Raw genomic sequence first — 19398 nt, 5'->3', positions numbered from 1 at the left:
ATCATCGATCAACCATGGACCTTTCAATCGATCAACCATAGACCTTACAAAAATAGACTAATTTACGGTCTCGATACGAGAGTCGTGTAGGCAACCTTTTTAAAACGCGAAATTTAAAAGTTGAGCGTAACAGAATTGAGGTTTTTGTTTCGACTTTGCATAATGATTTTCGACCCAGGCTGCTATTCTATGAGTAGTATGAACTGGGCAGTTGTTCTGTTGGAATATAAATTCATCTTTTGGGAAAACCCCTCTAACCGATGGCAGCATGACATTTTCGAGAATCTGAAATTTTTTGTCGGAAACCGTATTTTTCTACCACAGGCTGTATCATGGATGTGTGAAACAATTTTTGCACTTTTTTTATGGCTTTCGCGCATTCAGCAGGGTGCGGGAATTCGAACTTTCTGCGAAGAGCTTCGCCACTGGTATGATTCACATACTCAGTTACCGTGCTCTTTTGCCTGCTTCCGAATTTCTCAATAGTGCTCCTGAAGATGCCACTTACGAAAGTGTGCGAAATATTGAGCCCAAAAACTCAATTGACGCGGTCCTAACCCGGAAAACGATCATAGATACAAAAAAGTAAAATTTTACCGGAAATCTTGAATTTGTATTATTATTATTGAAACCCCCGATATAACAGTTTTTAATTTTGATCTTCATTGTCATTAAGTAACTAATACATAACAGTTTCAAGAAATATGGACGATCCAACACTATGACAATGTGGAACGACAAATTGCAGAATATTTTAAATTGTTTGTAAAATCCAACATTTTGCACGATCTTGCCAGATTCCAGTTCTTAAACACATCCGTACAATTTATACATATTACGAAGAAAAATTCTTAAAGCAAAAACATTATGACAAAATACAACTATTTATTCTAATTTGAAACTAAAACTTACAATACAATAGATCCAAAGATCGAACAATTTTTCCAAAAACCAACTGTTGTACCTACTTAAAAATCTTTACCTGCCCTAATCGATATTTTATAATCCCCTCTTGTTTATGGGTACTAATGATTGACCAACACAGCTGTACCAACATTTATTAACAATAGTCGGTATAATCCGTAAACTTCTGAAAATTTAATAAATTAATGTTCCAATGAAATTGTGTTGCTAAAGTTAAAACTGAATGTAACGATTACAAAGTAAAATTAGATAAATACTACCAAGGCGGTCAGTTTTTAATAATAGAAAGCAAACCTGGCAACACAGGTAGTTGCGACACACGTTGATCCCGTGACATAATGAAAGGCGCAGTTGCCATTTGAGCTATTAATGTAAATATACAGATCCCAAAATTCCACCTACATCTTGTGAACGGATGGAGATATTGAAGTTGTTTGTAGTAAAAGACTACCATTATTGTTTTTAAACAGTTCGAAAAAGACACTCGGGATCCCTGACATTCCTTCGAATTCTAAAAAAAGGCACTCAGAGTGTCCGAGATTCTTTAAAATTCCTTAAAGTAAAACAAAATCGGAGCCCCCTATATTTTTGTTAATTAAGAAAAAAACCGAATATCCTCCGGATTTCTTTTAAATTGAACGTCATTTTGTGAAAAAAATTTAAATAGTCTAACACTAATAAATTTCTAACATATCAAAAAGAAAATTTTTTAAAAAGAATATATTGCAACAAAATAATTACTTGGTTTATAATTTTTTTAACTGGCTGCTGGCCTACGCTTGAACATGTTTTCTTTTTATAACAAAGTTAAGATTAAAACTTCATTTTTGTCTTCTTCTTAAATTTATTTCATTGGACGTTTCGGCAAGATGTCCCTTGCCTTTTTCAACCTGTCGGTTACAAAATCAGAATAAGGTTATGTATATTACTTTCACTTACAATTATTCGTCCATGAACATTGTACATGGAATTTTTTTTAACTAAAAAAAAATTGATAAAAACAAATAAAAACAAATTTTTCAAGCGTAGGCCTGCAGCCAATTGATAAAATTATAAATCAAATAAAATCAAACTGGCCAAAAACGAAATTAGCAATGAATAACAAAATAGTTACAACAATTGATTTTTATTTAAGTATAACATTCTTTTTATTTTACGATTTTAAGCTTGTGTCATTTGCTGGCCCAAGGGTTATCCCCGCCCGGCAAACACCCCACCACTGTTTACGTCCGGAGTCTGAAGGTATATAAACAACCTCACTTTATCGTCCTTTCATTATGTCCGGGCTTTTCGAGCTGTGAAGTTGGACAGTTGTAACAATGGACGGATCTTCAGGTTAGTACTTTTACTTTAAGCTATTTTAATTTTTGTTTGTAAAGCATGCACTAACAGCTATTTTCTTCATTTCAGGAAGCGATTTCGCCACCGCTGGCCCTTCGAAGAAGCGGTCCTTCGACTGCGTCTCTCCCGCTGAGACGCAAGAGGAGAGGCCGCCGAAACGCAGACCGGGGATCAACCCCCAATCCAGCCATCCTCAACCTCCTCCTTGTTCTCCTTCGCCTATAATCCCCCCTTCATTTTTCCATATTCCATCCCCAATCCTGTTGGCCACATCCCTATTCCCCATATCCCCACACCTGCCCACCTCGATCCCCCGCGAAGATTTCGCCCAAGGGTGCCAGCCCACTCCAGGGCTGTGAGAACCCTGCTGCCGCTCTTCATGGCCCAGGCGCCGTCATCTCAGAAGGTATGTATTTTTTTCGTGTTATTTTGGATGTAAAGGACTAATATACATTTCTTTTGCAGACTGTGCCGCCAGGGACGGAGCTCCCGCCTCTTCAGGCTTTCTGCGTGTGGAGGGCCCAATGGGAGAGGCAATACTATCAGGAACGGAGGCTGACCCATCGAACCCTCGATGCGGCTCTGTTCCTGGATAGTTATTACCTCAGCTTGGACGGTGGCTTTAGGTTAGTGTAGGTTAGGTTATGTTAGGTTTACATGTATATATTGTTATAGGTTAGGTTAGTTTAGTTTAGTTATATGTGTATATATAGTTATAGGTTAGGTTAGGTTAGTTTAGTTATATGTGTATATATAGTTATAGGTTAGGTTAGTTTAGTTTTATCTATATATATAGTTATCGGTTAGTTTAACTTAGTTTTATGTGTATATATAGTTATTGATTAGGTTTTTAGTTTTATGTGTATATACAGCTGTAAGTTAGGTTATTTTAGTTTTAGTTGTACATAATGTACCTAAATATTTTTAATATGTTTATTAAAATCAGCAAACAAAAATTTTTGTTTTCCTTATAATACACCCACATTTTTTTCTGGTTTAAATTGTCGGAGATTTCGGAACTACAGAATTGATTTCTTTTCCCGAAATTCGTTCGCATTCTTTGAGAAAAAGACAGTGGGGACCCTAAGATTTTTCTAAATAAAAAAAGACAATCAGCATTCTTAAAATTATTTATAAACAAAAAAGATGATTGCAGACACACGAAAACAGGAAGCTACATTTTTCGTATTATAGGGATCATGAACACAAAAAAGTAGCCATTGGGCCGATGGACTCGGCTACAATTCTTCCTCCGCTTACGCTCGGGAAGTAAAAAACATAAAACATCGGAGGTTCCCGAGATTATTTCGCATTCTTTAAAAAAGGCACTCCGGGTTTGTATACACTTATCAAAAATCGCGATACGTTGGAACCTCTGAATTTGCATTAGATTTGCGGTAATTTAGTGTAAAAATTAAAGATTATCTAAAACCAAAAAGCTTCAAACATATTAAGATGACAAATTTTTAAAATAAAAATATTGTGAAAAAGATTATTGCAATAGTATTTTTTTTATTTATATCCAAAATAAAAAACATAATATTGTAATGAAGCGAATTTTCGTGGGCCGGAAAACCGTACCACCGTCACCGGTTTTTTTTTGTCGTCGCCGTCACAAGTCGGCACCGTCGTGCACGCGTCGTGTACCGCCACCGCGCTCCCCTCCCGGGTCGCCGTACCGACCTCGCGCGATTTCCAGGTTCAATATCGCCGCCCCCAAGTCCAGGAGAAGCCCGTCCTGAAGGAAGTCTCCGGCCAGGAGGAGCGACCGTGCCGGACGTGTTATTGTTTTACTTGTTGTTTTATTGCTGTAGATAATTAAGATTAGCGGCAAAATTTGTTATTTTCGCCGTGTAGCTGGTGGCAGAGAATAAACCCTATTTTTATGTAAAATATTCCTTGCCGTTTTATTTTGTTCTCTTGTTTTCGCGGGCGTTCTCCACCTGAGATCCGTGTCTCCGGGTTGAAAGCAGCCCCGGCACTCTCTCCCCGGGACAAGCCAGACGCGTTTTTTAAATCAGCGACACTAGTCGACCCAAGGCTTGGCACCCAGGTCCGCCGCCACGACACGTTATCGGCGAGATTCCGGACCGTCCGTCCGTCCTACCGGCCATTTCGTCGCGATATCTAAACAAGTTTTCAAAGATAACAGTATTGAAAAACTGTTTTGCTTTCCCACCTTTTACCTGCCCTGCGTATTTGATATTCCCCTGTTAATTGTATGTCCTCGATAAGGAAGATAATAAATCACCAACACAGCGGTCCGTCAAACGTTCATAAACAAAGTTTGGTATAATTTGTAAATTTTTGAATATAGAATAAGTTAATGTTCTTAAATAATTGTCTTGAATGTTTGACTAAATTTCAAGTTAAAATTTTACCGAATATGAAATTAGATAAAGACTAACAGGCCGGTAAGTTTTCATATTAGTAAACAAATCTTTCAACACAGGTAATAATGATATACATTGATTACGTGACGTTGCACCGAAGTAGAAAGCGCTGTTGACATTTCAGCTAAATATCCAGGTTCCAGTTAAAACTCGGCGACCACCATATTGATATTTTGTGAACGAAATTGTTTTTAGTGATAATAATAATTGCATTTATTAACGCCAATAAAGCTATTACAGAGTAAAATAAAGAAAAAACTACAATAAACTACAATAAACAGAAACGCACAACTTACATTCTAAAATAAATTCCTAAAATAAATTAATTGCATAGAGAGACGAATTAATGGAGCTTGTCATGGTTTTATGGTCTGCTGGGTGCTTCTTCGAAAAAAATATTTACCAAAACACCTTCAGGCCAATAACTAGGAGAGAGGAGAGTTTCTTTAAGATCTCTGGGAACTTCAATTTTAAAAGAAGAGTAAACATCGGGTTTCTTGGAAACTAACTTTTCACATAAAACGTCCTTGTTCAGAGTACCAAGGTAATCTAAGATATCTCGTTCAGTTGTGGCAGGGACAAGGCGACTTAGATGTATAGAGATAGTAGACTTTTTGAGAACACTTAAGAGTTTTCTGTTGTTTGAAGTGCCGATAATTGGTTTAGTCTTGTTTTGAGTGAGGCCGGTAGAAAAAAAATCGACAGACTTCTTAGGATTAGCCTCTGACTCCTTGACGTTACTTTTGATAATATTTCTTTTTTTCTTGTATACCACTTCTTTGAATTGATTATTACTGACCAAATCTTCGATTGGATGAGAGTTACTTACATCGTTGTTAATATCAATTAGTGAGTTCATTACAGTTTTCTGAAGTTCTTCCAATTCATGAAGATTTTGTTTTGTATTTAGATCATCACTCGTAGTGAGAGATAAACTCAGACCAGCGGCATGTGTCGTTTCCGAAGGGAGAGTTTCATTTTCAGAGTTTGTAGGCAACTGATTTAAGGCCATGTTTACACCTGGGTCCGTCACCTTGGGGTTGACATATGCTTTTGACTTAATTTGCAATTGCGAACGATCCCCTTGATTTGCCTTATCGGACTTAACGTTTTTGCTTGCAGAAGAACTCGAATCATTGATAAGACCACTGAATTTTTCAAGTATATTTAAAGAACCAATATGGTCTTTTAGTAAAGAGTTATGTTCACGAAGCTGGTTAATCACAATGTCTTTCTCGGTTATAATTCTTTTCAAGTAGGGGAACGAGGGGCTTGTTGTAACAGTTTTTACGAAAACGAATATAATTTGGTATCTATTAGCTGTTTGGCCATTATAAAAGTATCTGTCGGTAGTCTAATTATTCCCCTATTGGACTGAACAGGCAAAAGGTCAAATTTGTTCATCTTCACTTCACACCAGGCATTTTCTTAAAAAAAGTGCATTGTTACAACTAGCCCCAACCACGGGGCAAGTATCATCAGACAGGTAGTAACAGTAAAAATAAAGCTGAAGTTGACACATATTTAGACTTTATTTTTCAAAAATCAAAACAACACTTCATTATATACAATTTGTTTTCAGTAAAACTGGAATAAACTTTTAGAAAAAGAGTCAACATTGAAGATTTGAGTTTTGTCTTCCTTTTTCTTAATATATCTGGAAAGCGATATATGGCATAGGTCAAAATTTTGGCTCGCTTTTCGTATGCTAGGTACGAGAATTGTAGAAGTTAATTTGGGATAAGTTGTAACATGTTACAACATGCCCCGTAGCACAATTTTCTACATTTAATTACATTTCGAAAAAATTAGGTGGTTTAGCGTCAAAATGTGTAAGAAATATCAAAGCTGAGTAATTTTTGAACTACATACAAAAATAAAAGTTTTAAATTAATTAATAACTGATACGAAAAACCAAATTTTACTAAAGCAATAGTTTACATTACTTGGCCAAAACGAAACACGTTCACGCATCCACTCACTACGCTGGCTGAAGGAACAGTGTTTGGGATGACATGATGTCTTATGGTGCAAGAATTAAATTCAGTAAAAAACCTGACCTTAAAGAGTTTAAATTCCGGGTAAAAATTTAGTGTTACAACTTACCCCTGTTACAACAAGCCCCTAGTTCCCCTACTTGATTTCTTGGGACTCACTCAGCGGTATGGACAAATCAGCAGGAGCATATTCAACATCATTTACTTGATGATCACTTGAATCACAGCATTTAATTGAGTAATCATTTGTAAATTTCACTCTATTTAGTAACTTAGCACAACTTAGATGAAATATTGAACCACAAGATACACACTTAGGTCCTTTTATAACCTTGATTTTACATTTTCCACAGCGCAGCGGAGCGAAATTTGCGTGTCCGCACCTTCAGCCATCTTGGATACTGATTTGCAGATGTGAGGCACATAGTTATTTATTTCATTTTTAATTGAATTAAAATTATAAACAAAATGATGAGAGTTGAGTGAAATAAACAAATAAGTATCAGTATTATACGGCAGTTCGTACATATGGTAAAACAGCTGCTTTTAAAACAGATCTTGTTGAAAATAATTTCAGAATCCTGCACCGCCGGATTCAATATATGATCGTTTTCCGGGTTGGGACCGTGTCAAATGAGTTCTTTGGCTCAACGTTTCGAATACTTTGGTAAGTGGCATCGTCAGGAGCAGGGTTGAGAAATTGGGAAGAAGACAAAAGAACACGGTAACTCAGTATGTCAACTATACCCTCTGAGGAGAGTTTCGCCTGTGGCAAAATTTACATACTGAGTTACCGAGAAGAAAAATTCTTAAAGCAAAAATATTTTGACATAATAAAACTATTTAATCAAATGTAAAACTAAAAGAAAATACTACATCCAAAGATGTAACAATTTTCTAAAAACCAACTGTTTTATTTGTCAACCTTTACCTGCGCTTATCGATATTTTATAATCCCTTCTTGTTTGTCGGTACTCGATTACAAAGATCATAAATGACCACCACAGCTGTACATACCAACATTTATTAACAATAGTCCGTAAAATGGACATATCCGAGTTGCGCCCGCTACCTGAGTTTTCCAGCTCAAAAAGTCCGAATTGCCCACATTTTACTGTAGGTGATTGTTCCGAGTTGCGCCCACTACCTGGAAATATTATCACACCTACCTCTTTCATAATTTCTAAGCATAGTGCTTTTCTTGACGAAAGAAAACCAAATTTGTACATAAAGACTCTTTAATATTTCGAAAAGGTAAAACTATTAAGATAACAAAAACTAAGAGAGTTATTATATTTCGCGTGGAACGATTTGCAAGCATTTGTTGTTGCTCTTCAAAATTTTTCACTGTGGGCCCACATGATACGAGGAAACAACATCCCATCAGCATATATGGAGATTATATACAAATAGGCGCACTAATTTACAATCAGACTGAGTAAACTCTGATTGCATAAAACATAGCAAGTTAACAAAATTTATCCACTAATTGGACTGAATATATATTTTATATGTACTTACATTTTAGGTAGGTACAGAGTAATATTTCTGTAAAAATGGCACCTCAGTAAAAATATGCATTCGTCAATTTATTTTTTGAGTTTATTTCTGTGTTCATTTATATTTACGTAATTGAAATATCCTATACCGACGTCACAAAACACTGGATTTTCCAATGGAGAGTAAATTTTATCTGCATTATAGGGTCTAAGAACGCGGTAAGGGAGCATTCAAGTAGTGGGCGCAATTCGGACATTTTCCGAGCGGTAAAAGAGCGCAACTCCTACCTTTTTCATGTCATGAGCGCAATTTGGACTCCCCCCCCAAAAGCCGTAAACTTCTGAATATTTAATAAATTAATGTTCCAATGAAATTGTGTTGCTAAAGTTAAAACTTAATTTAACGATTACAAAGTAAAATTAGACAAAGACTACCAAGGCGATCAGTTTTTCATAATAGAAAGTAAACCTGGCAACACAGGTAGTTGTGACACACGTTGATCACGTGACATAGTGAAAAGCGCGGTTGACATTTGAGCTATTAACGTAAATATACAGGACCCATTTAAAATTCCACAGACATCTTGTGAAAGGATTGAAAAGTTGTGTGTAATAAAGGACTACCATTGTTTTTAGACAGTTCGGAAAAGACACTCGGGATCCCTGGGATTCTTCCGAATTCTAAAAAAAGGCACTCAGAGTGCCCGAGATTCTTCACAATTCCTTAAAGTAAAAGACATTCGGAGCCCCCTAGATTTTTGTTAATTAAAAAAAAAACGGAATATCCTCCGGATTTCTTTTAAATTAAACGTGATTTTGTGTAAAAAATTTAAACAGTTTAAGTTTAAGTTTAAGTTTCAAACATATCAAAAACAAAAATTCTTAAAAAGAATGTATTGCCACAAAATAATGGCTTGATTTATAATTTTAATAACAAAATTAAAATTAAAACTTCATTTTTCTCTATTTCATTGGACGTTTCGGCAGGACGTCCCTTGCCTTTTTCAACCTGTCGGTTACAAAATCAGAATGAGGTTGTGTATATTACTTTCAGTTACAATTATTCGTCCATCAAAATTGTAGATGGAATATTTTTACTTATTTTTTTAAATTATAAAAAAATAAAAAAAAATTCAAGCGTAGGCCAGCAGCCAGTTAATAAAATTATAAATCAAGTAAAATCAAACTGGCCCAAAACGACATTAGCAATGAATAACAAAATAATTAGAACAACAGCTGTTTATTTATAATTTTCTTTTTATTTTACTATTTAAGCTTGCTAAGTTGTAACAAATAAAATTTATCTTTCTTATTGTACCTCCGGGTGGCATTTGCCGGCCCAAGGGTTATCCCCACCCGACAAACACCCCACCACTGTTTACGTCCGGGGGCTGAAGGTATATAAACAACCTCACTTTATCGTCCTTTCATTATGTCCGGGCTTTTCGAGCTGTGAATTTGGACAGTTGTAACAATGGACGGATCTTCTGGTAAGTACTTTGACTTTAAACTATTTAATTTTTTGTTTGTAAAGCATGCACTAATAGCTATTTTCTTCATTTCAGGAAGCGACTTCGCCACCGCTGGCCCTTCGAAGAAGCGGTCCTTCGACTGCGTCTCTCCAGCTGAGACGCAAGAGGAAAGGCCGCCCAAACGAAGACCGGGGATCAACCCCCAATCCATCCATCCTCAACCTCCCCCTCGTTCTCCTTCGCCTATAATTGCCCCATTCATTTTTCCCTATTCCATCCCCAATCCTGTTGGCCACATTCCCATACCCCATATCCCCACGCCTGCCCACCTCGATCCCCCGCGAAGATTTCGCCCAAGGGTCCCAGCCCACTCCAGGGCTGTGAAGACCCTGCTGCCGCTCTTCATGGCTCAGGCGCCGTCATCTCAGAAAGTATGTATTTATTTCGTGTTATTTTGGATGTTAAGGACTAATATACATTTCTTTTGCAGACTGTGCCGCCAGGGACGGAGCTGCCGCCTCTCCCCGACATGGACGACGGCCTCAAGCCACTGTCGGAGTACCAGGCTTTCTGCGTGTGGAGAGCCCAATGGGAGAGGCAATACTACCAGGAACGGAGGCTAACCCATCGAACCCTCGATGCGGCTCTGTTCCTGGATAGTTATTACCTCAGCTTGGACGGTGGCTTTAGGTTAGTGTAGGTTAGGTTATGTTAGGTTTACATGTAGATATAGTTGTAGGTTAGGTTAGTTTAGTTTAGTTATATGTGTCTATATATAGTTATAGGTTAGGTTAGGTTTGTTTAGTTATATGTGTATATATAGTTATAGGTTAGATTAGTTTAGTTTTATGTATATATAGTTAAGGATTATTTTAACTTAGTTTTATGTGTATATATAGTTGTAGGTTAGGTTTTTAGTTTTATGTGTATATACAGTTTTAGGTTAGGTTATTTTAGTTTTAGTTGTACATAATGTACCAAAATATTTTTAATATATTTATTTTATAAAAATCAGCAAACACAAAATTTTTTTTCCTTATAACATAACCACATTTTTTTCTGGTTTAAATTGTCGGAGTTTTCGGAACTACAGAATTGATTCCTTTTCCCGAAATTCGTTCGAATTCTTTGAGAAAAAGACAGTGGGAGCTCTAAGATTTTTCTAAATAAATAAAGACAATCAGCATTCTTAAAATTGTTTATAAACAAAAAACGATGAATGCAGAAACACGGAAACAGGAAGCTACATTTTTCGTATTATAGGGGTCATGAACACAAAAAGGTAGCGATTGGGCCGATGGACTCGGCTACATTAACTTTTAATACACAAAAATCGCAGCTAATTGAAAAAGCAACTAACACAGATACCAATAATCTGATATCGACTTCTTTTATTGATTTTAAAAGTAAAGATTTTTCAAGTGAGTACTTACACGATATCAGATTAAATTCTTCTGTTTCCAATAATGGAATAAATGACACCTACCCATTACATGGGAAAAGTAGGTTTGGAGATAACGTAGAGGAAATTTCACTTTTTAACGAAATTAGACTGAGCCTATCAAAAGATAGTAAAAATAAAATTTTAGACAATCAATTCTCTCCCAAATTAAATCACCATAAAATCTTGATTCTGTCCGATGAATCTAGGAAATTATTCATAAATAAAATGCGCACATTTGTAAACAACTCGTTTGAAATCATATCACTCGTCAAACCAGGGGCATTATTAAATAATGTTATTTGTGATATTGAAAAATTAATCAAAGACTTCATAAGTAATGATTTTGTAGAAATAGTTGCAGGGAAAAATGATTTTCAAAATAAACAATACCCAAAACTCGGGAATATGTTACATAAGTTGAAACTATGTTCGGCAACCAACATCCTTATGACATCAGTCCCTACAGGTAATAATCCTTATTTAAATAAGAAAATCATAAACTTCAATAGCTAATTAAAAACTCTTTTGGACATGATCAATAAGAAATTTCATTACTCTGTTTCTTTTGTTAACCTTGTTAAATGTGAAAATGGTAACCAAATACATATAATAAAGACAGCTAAAGGAATTTTAGAAACAATCGACAAGGAACTGTTAAATCTAAATATAAATTGTCCTTTTTTATCTTAAAATATCACCTAAACCATACTATGCCTATGATCTCAAATTGTATTAAATGTTTGTTCCAGAACTAAATCCTCGCTAGTTCTCTTCTATATAAATATACAATGTCTTAGAAACAAAATGTATGAGCTTGAAATTTTCTTAAAGGAGAATAGTGTTGATGTCTTATGTATAAGCGAGCACTGGCTAAATTTCGAAGAAAGAAACCTTTATAATTTTGAAAACTTTTTGATGAAAGCGTGCTACTGTAGAGTGTCCAAGATCCACGGTGGAATGTGTATATTTGTAAAAAAGTCAATACTTATGTTAAAGATAGAGAACCAGATGCGGACTGTGAAGAACTACATTTTGAAATTGCTGCCATTCATTTAGAAAAGATAAACACAATTGTGGTTGCCATTTATTGGTCACCCGATGGAGACTTAAATATTTTCTTTAATAAGTTAACAATGTTTCTAGAGTCATTAACCTCTAAATACGAAAAAAAAAACATCTCGTTGTATCTGGAGATTATAACATAGACCTGCTAGTTAGCAGTAATAAGAAAAATACATTTATGGGTATAATCAATTCCTTTGACCTATATATTACTATTTTAGAACCAACAAAAATTAATGCAAAAAGCGTAAAATGTTACAACAATATTCTTACTAATAAAATAAATGATTCTTCATCACAGGTGGTGAAGAAAAAATTTGGAGACTATTTCGACATTATGATGTACTTACGATACAAAGGCATCACCAAAGGAGATGTTCTGGAATTAGACAAACCGCTAATTAAGTTTAGACCTATTACAAATCGGAAGCTGTATCTTTTTTGTGAAAAGGTTTCCAGTTTTGATTTTTCCGAAATTTACTGTAGTAATCTGTCAGGGTAACAAGCGTTCGAGTTGTTCCTAAATTTACTACGATCTTTATTTTATGATAATTTCCCAGAAGTTAATAAGCGTTGTAGCGGTAAACTTAAGTTTTTTAAATGGTATACAGAGGAACTCAAAGAACAAAAACGTGTTATAGAAGTTATTAATCTGTTAAAGAATGTTTATAGGAAAAATCCAAGGAAAGCCAACATTTTTGCAAATGATAACTTTGTTATGTCGGCAACGAATAGGTCTAAAGCTGTATGGCATATTATCAATACTGAACTAGGTCGAGAAAAAAAATCCATTAACTCTCAGAACAACATTAGTGCAGATGACTTTAATAATTACTTTGTTAATATCCCACTTGAGCTCTCTAAGCAGTTATAATAATCAGCACTTACAAATTTAACACTAAATAATTAAGTCGGGACGCGAAGTAAATTAATTTGTTTCAGAAATATTGATAACGTAGAAGTTTTAAATTTCGTTCAATCTTTAAAATCTTCTAAAAGTAGTGATATATATATATAACCTCAAACATCAACTCTATTGTCATCAAATCCATTGGTCCCATGATTGTAAATCATTTAACTTTTTCTGTTTAATAAATGTATTGAGGAGGGAGTCTTTCCTCAATGTCTTAAAAATTCTAAAATTATAGCTATGTATAAGAAAGGAGACAAAAATTGCTGCAATAGCTATCGTCCCATCTCCATATTGCAGTCTTCTCCAAAATATTTAAAAATATTATTAAGATTCGCATGGTAGATTTCTTAGAATCTAACGACTTATTTGCTAAAGAACAGTTTGGTTTTCGGAAGGGTTTATCCACGACCATAGCAATGATGGATCTCTTTGACGAAATTCATACAAATAATGAAAATAGGCTTATTACCCAGGTAATTTTCTTAGACTTAAGCAAGGCATTCGATTGCATTCCACACGATCGCCTGTTAGATAAGCTGTATAGGTACGGGATAAGAGGCCTGTTATTAGATTTGATAAGATCATAGTTTCAAAATAGATGGCAATGTGTTGTAGAAAAAGGGAAATTCTCATCTAAAGAAAGAATCACCATTGGAGTGCCGCAGGGCTCGATACTAGGTCCCTTATTTTTCCTGCTATACATCAATGATCTGCCAACTAATGTACCTTCCAAGGGTAAGATCTTATTCGCAGATGATACCACATTATTGGATGCGGCTAAAACAATTGAGGAAGTAAACTACCGGTCGAAAAATTCACTAAACTTGGCCGCTAACTGGTTGACGTTAAATCAACTTACCATGAACGAGGAGAAAAATTAAAACATAATATTTTCTTTAGCAACAGAGCATACTTCCTCTGATCATCCAAATTGTGTAACTCTACTTGGTTTTGTTTTAGATGGGAAGCTTACTTGGCGTAGTCACATCGAACATTTAGCCGCTAAACTAAATCCTGTACTTTTTCAGTTGAAGAAACTCGTCATGCTTTGCTCCAATTCCATTGCAGAAACATTTTATCATTCTAATTTCGATTAGCTTCTCTCTTATGGTACAATCTTATGGGGAAATTCTGGTTATGCCATTAGGATCTTTAGAGCATAAAAAAGAGCAGTTCGCATATTGGCGATGGAGACTTCCCAAATAGCCTCATGTAGGCCGCTTTTCAAAAAATTCAAAATCTTTCCACTGCCCTGCATATAATTACCTACTTCTTTCAAATTTTATTACATGCGCATCTACATTCCCATGAATTTCCAAAATACTCATCTCATCATGTGTACTCCACCAGAAACGCAAATAAATTTTTAGTTCCTTATTGTAGGCTAACAAAGACACAGAGTTCTGTAAAAGTAATGGCAATAAAATTATATAATCTTCTACCTGACAAATTTAAAATATTGACTATCAGAAATTTTAAACTACAATTAAAACGCTATCTACAACTTCATTGCTTTTATAGCATTGAGGAATTCATAAAATCTTTTAAATTATAAATTTCGCTGTCGCGTATGATTTAATATATTCTGACGTGTCCATATCATAAGTTGATTCTGGACTAATAATAAATAAATAAATAAATAAATAAATAAAAAAATGTATTTTTCTTATTACTGCTAACTAGCAGGTCTATGTTATAATCTCCAGATACAACGAGATGTTTTTTTTTCGTATTTAGAGGTTAATGACTCTAGAAACATTGTTAACTTATTAAAGAAAATATTTAAGTCTCCATCGGGTGACCAATAAATGGCAACCACAATTGTGTTTATCTTTTCTAAATGAATGGCAGCAATTTCAAAATGTAGTTCTTCACAGTCCGCATCTGGTTCTCTATCTTTAACATAAGTATTGACTTTTTTACAAATATACACATTCCACCGTGGATCTTGGACACTCTACAGTAGCACGCTTTCATCAAAAAGTTTTCAAAATTATAAAGGTTTCTTTCTTCGAAATTTAGCCAGTGCTCTCTTATACATAAGACATCAACACTATTCTCCTTTAAGAAAATTTCAAGCTCATACATTTTGTTTCTAAGACATTGTATATTTATATAGAAGAGAACTAGCGAGGATTTAGTTCTGGAACAAACATTTAATACAATTTGAGATCATAGGCATAGTATGGTTTAGGTGATATTTTAAGATAAAAAAGGACAATTTATATTTAGATTTAACAGTTCCTTGTCGATTGTTTCTAAAATTCCTTTAGCTGTCTTTATTATATGTATTTGGTTACCATTTTCACATTTAACAAGGTTAACAAAAGAAACAGAGTAATGAAATTTCTTATTGATCATGTCCAAAAGAGTTTTTAATTAGCTATTGAAGTTTATGATTTTCTTATTTAAATAAGGATTATTACCTGTAGGGACTGATGTCATAAGGATGTTGGTTGCCGAACATAGTTTCAACTTATGTAACATATTCCCGAGTTTTGGGTATTGTTTATTTTGAAAATCATTTTTCCCTGCAACTATTTCTACAAAATCATTACTTATGAAGTCTTTGATTAATTTTTCAATATCACAAATAACATTATTTAATAATGCCCCTGGTTTGACGAGTGATATGATTTCAAACGAGTTGTTTACAAATGTGCGCATTTTATTTATGAATAATTTCCTAGATTCATCGGACAGAATCAAGATTTTATGGTGATTTAATTTGGGAGAGAATTGATTGTCTAAAATTTTATTTTTACTATCTTTTGATAGGCTCAGTCTAATTTCGTTAAAAAGTGAAATTTCCTCTACGTTATCTCCAAACCTACTTTTCCCATGTAATGGGTAGGTGTCATTTATTCCATTATTGGAAACAGAAGAATTTAATCTGATATCGTGTAAGTACTCACTTGAAAAATCTTTACTTTTAAAATCAATAAAAGAAGTCGATATCAGATTATTGGTATCTGTGTTAGTTGCTTTTTCAATTAGCTGCGATTTTTGTGTATTAAAAGTTAATGTAGCCGAGTCCATCGGCCCAATCGCTACCTTTTTGTGTTCATGACCCCTATAATACGAAAAATGTAGCTTCCTGTTTCCGTGTTTCTGCATTCATCGTTTTTTGTTTATAAACAATTTTAAGAATGCTGATTGTCTTTATTTATTTAGAAAAATCTTAGAGCTCCCACTGTCTTTTTCTCAAAGAATTCGAACGAATTTCGGGGAAAGGAATCAATTCTGTAGTTCCGAAAACTCCGACAATTTAAACCAGAAAAAAATGTGGTTATGTTATAAGGAAAAAAAATTTTGTGTTTGCTGATTTTTATAAAATAAATATATTAAAAATATTTTGGTACATTATGTACAACTAAAACTAAAATAACCTAACCTAAAACTGTATATACACATAAAACTAAAAACCTAACCTACAACTATATATACACATAAAACTAAGTTAAAATAATCCTTAACTATATATACATAAAACTAAACTAATCTAACCTATAACTATATATACACATATAACTAAACAAACCTAACCTAACCTATAACTATATATAGACACATATAACTAAACTAAACTAACCTAACCTATACTCAGGATCACGAAGCAATGCGTACACGTCATGGATGACGTAGATCCGTTACCAACACTAAATCAAAAATACGCGCCGCAATACGTGGCAATACGGATCAAAATCGATCAATTTGGGGGAAATTTTATTGGTACGACTGATAGCGAAACATATGCTAAAGTTTTATCGATTTCACAAGTGTCATTGGTGTCAACTTTGGTTATGTTGTGTTATTGTTTGATTTTTCGCGTTTTTCTACTTTTCTGCTCGTGTAATCTTATCAGTTCTTTTCAGAACTATAACAGTTCTTTATAGAACTCCAAGTTAACTGTCCTGTACCGTGGTACGTGTCGCTTGCTTGAACGTAAACATTCCACCATGCCGAAGCCCTTGCACAAAGATGTAAAGCAAATGGACGATAATTTAGTGGACTATTTTGCTAAAGAACGCGATAGCGGGGAACCTCTTTTACCACTAACAGCTGTTCAAGACGTAAGTAGGTGTATTTTATTACAATTACTAATGCAGTCACATTGTACAGAGGGTTGCTGCTGCTCTGGGTGTATGTGTGCGAACAGTGAACTCCGTGGTACAACAAATAAAAACCGGAGAAGGTGTACATTCTCCCAAGAAATAGAGACCCCCGAACAAAGCAAGTGTGTGATATTAGCACTTCGGAGCAGTGTGCTATTCGAGAATGCTTATATGGAATGGTCGAAGAAAGTATGAATTTGATGCGCACGCCTTATAGATACTAACGACTATTTTACAGAAATACATGTTACACGATCGCCATTAATTGATTGCTTGAAGGAGAAACATATATTTGAGGGTTCTGTGAGCTCGTTAAGAAAAATTTTACATTCTCAATTGGGTTTCGTTATTCGCCAACCAGTGTACGGAAGCGTCTTATGGAATTACAACATGTTGTTCATGCAAGAACCAAATTCTTACGTGAATACATGCACAATCAGCAGAACCCAAATTCTTTGCCATGTGTATGTCTTGATGAAACATGGATATTTGAAAATGGTTCGGTAGTTAGGTCATTGCAAGACGATAGTGTCATAAGTATCAGGATGTTCAAAATAGAAGGGAAAATTTAGTAATGTGTCAGTTTCACGTTGGTTATTTATTCTTCTCACTATATTTTAGGTATATTGTATTACATGCAGGTACAAGCAATGGATTTATTGATGAAGCAGCGCTAGTATTTTCTTCTAATACCAAAAATCCAGACTATCATGGCGAAATGAATCAACAGAATTTTCTCAAGTGGTTTCAATTGCTCATGAACCTTGAAGAACCATCACAGATTATTATAGACAATGCAAGCTACCACAGTACCTTTGCAAACAAATGTCCCAGTGGTTCATGGAAAAAAGCAGAAATTCGTGAATGGCTTTAACAACATGACATAAGTTCAGATTCACAGCTGTTAAAAACGGAACTTCTTCATTTGGTTGCACAGTAATGCATATACTATTCTCTATCGTTTCATTTAAAATATCATGTTTGTTCCGGTTCGAAGTTTGTTTAATATTTTGTTTTGATTTTGTTTGTTATCCCGCGGATTGCTGACAAGTGTATTTTGGTCACTTTCCACTAGAGGCGCCATAGTACCGAGCAAAAGGGCCCGGTACTTGGGGTTGGCGCTGTTATCGAACAGAGTGATCGAGAAACCCTCAGAGAGGTAACATCGCTAAGGTGGGCGTTAAGTGAACGCAGTTGCCATCTTGTGTGACGTCAATCGCGAATTGTTGTCGCGAAACTTAGACACGTGGTTCCTTTGTGCATGCGGTCTACAAACCCTCAACCCAGGAGGCTGAACAAAACAAGGTAGGTGACCTTTTGATGCGTTTGTCAGCTTCGATCCAAATTTTAATATTATTTTTTTGGAATTGTAAAATCGCCGCGAAAAAAGGTGTTTTCAAAGCCTTTACGTCCAACAATGTTTTTCAGAAATAAACCTCCAAAAACGTATGTTGCCGTGAATTGGGCCAACAGAATGGCCATAGAGTATTGCGATTGCCGCCATATCATTGTGTGTTTAACCCTATAGAAAATATTTGGGGAATTACTACAAATTTTTATTCCAAACACATTGGGCGTGATGGTTATGGTCAAAAAATTCCGTGGAAATGTGGAAAGAAGCGTTAGCACATGTCACACCCACAATGTGGAAAAATACTGTTGACCATATGAATAAAATAATACGGGAGTGGTGGGAACGGGAATTAGTATTTGACCGTGAAGAGATTGCGCCGTTTATAATCGACATTAACGAAGATTCACATTATAGTTTTAGTGATTATGACAGTGAAGATTCTAATACTGCAGAGGGCATTCAGCCACTGTAACATGTAGGTTATTTTCCATTACCATCCTAATTGATTGTACTAGCGGCATGTTCTGCTGATGTCTTTTATAATCACACTATCACTTCACTGGCCAAATATACAAATCACTGGTCAGACGACGACGTTGTGCAACATGCATACTTATTATTGTTTATACTTTACTTTTGTATCTATTCCATGTCAATAAAGTAACTTATTCTGTAGATGTGACGTGCCTATTGTGGCATTGAAGACGGTAAGCATATTTCTCTAACTTGAAGCCTGTCACAACTGTTCAATGCTGTCTGTTTGAGACGTATGTTAACATTCTCGTTGGTAGCTTTAAGTACAGTATGAAGCCTTGTACCACCCTCCAAGTATGTGTTTAACACCCAATTGTCAGCAGTTTTTACCAGCAGTCAATGCAAAAATG

The 19398-nt window shown here is 35.0% G+C and overlaps 1 long non-coding RNA gene across 2 annotated transcripts; it reads left to right on the top strand.

Annotated features, from left to right (window-relative positions):
* Nucleotides 1–16788: 16788 nt before the first annotated feature.
* Nucleotides 16789–19189, top strand: LOC135142209 (uncharacterized). Of its 2 annotated transcripts, XR_010282473.1 has the most exons (5): nt 16789–17118; nt 17168–17349; nt 17399–17749; nt 17802–18096; nt 18589–19189. It is a non-coding gene; the product is annotated as an uncharacterized LOC135142209 (long non-coding RNA). The 2 variants fall into 2 exon arrangements; XR_010282472.1 differs by having other exon boundaries at nt 17399–18096.
* The last annotated feature ends 209 nt before the right edge of the window (nt 19190–19398 follow it).

Source organism: Zophobas morio, unplaced genomic scaffold (genome assembly GCF_036711695.1).
Source record: "Zophobas morio isolate AGI-343-1 ecotype UQ-CSIRO unplaced genomic scaffold, CSIRO_AGI_Zmor_V1 ptg000046l, whole genome shotgun sequence".
NCBI classification, from domain to species: Eukaryota; Metazoa; Arthropoda; class Insecta; order Coleoptera; family Tenebrionidae; genus Zophobas; species Zophobas morio.
Note: the sequence above shows the minus strand (reverse complement) of the source record. Positions and strands in the feature narration are given on the sequence as shown.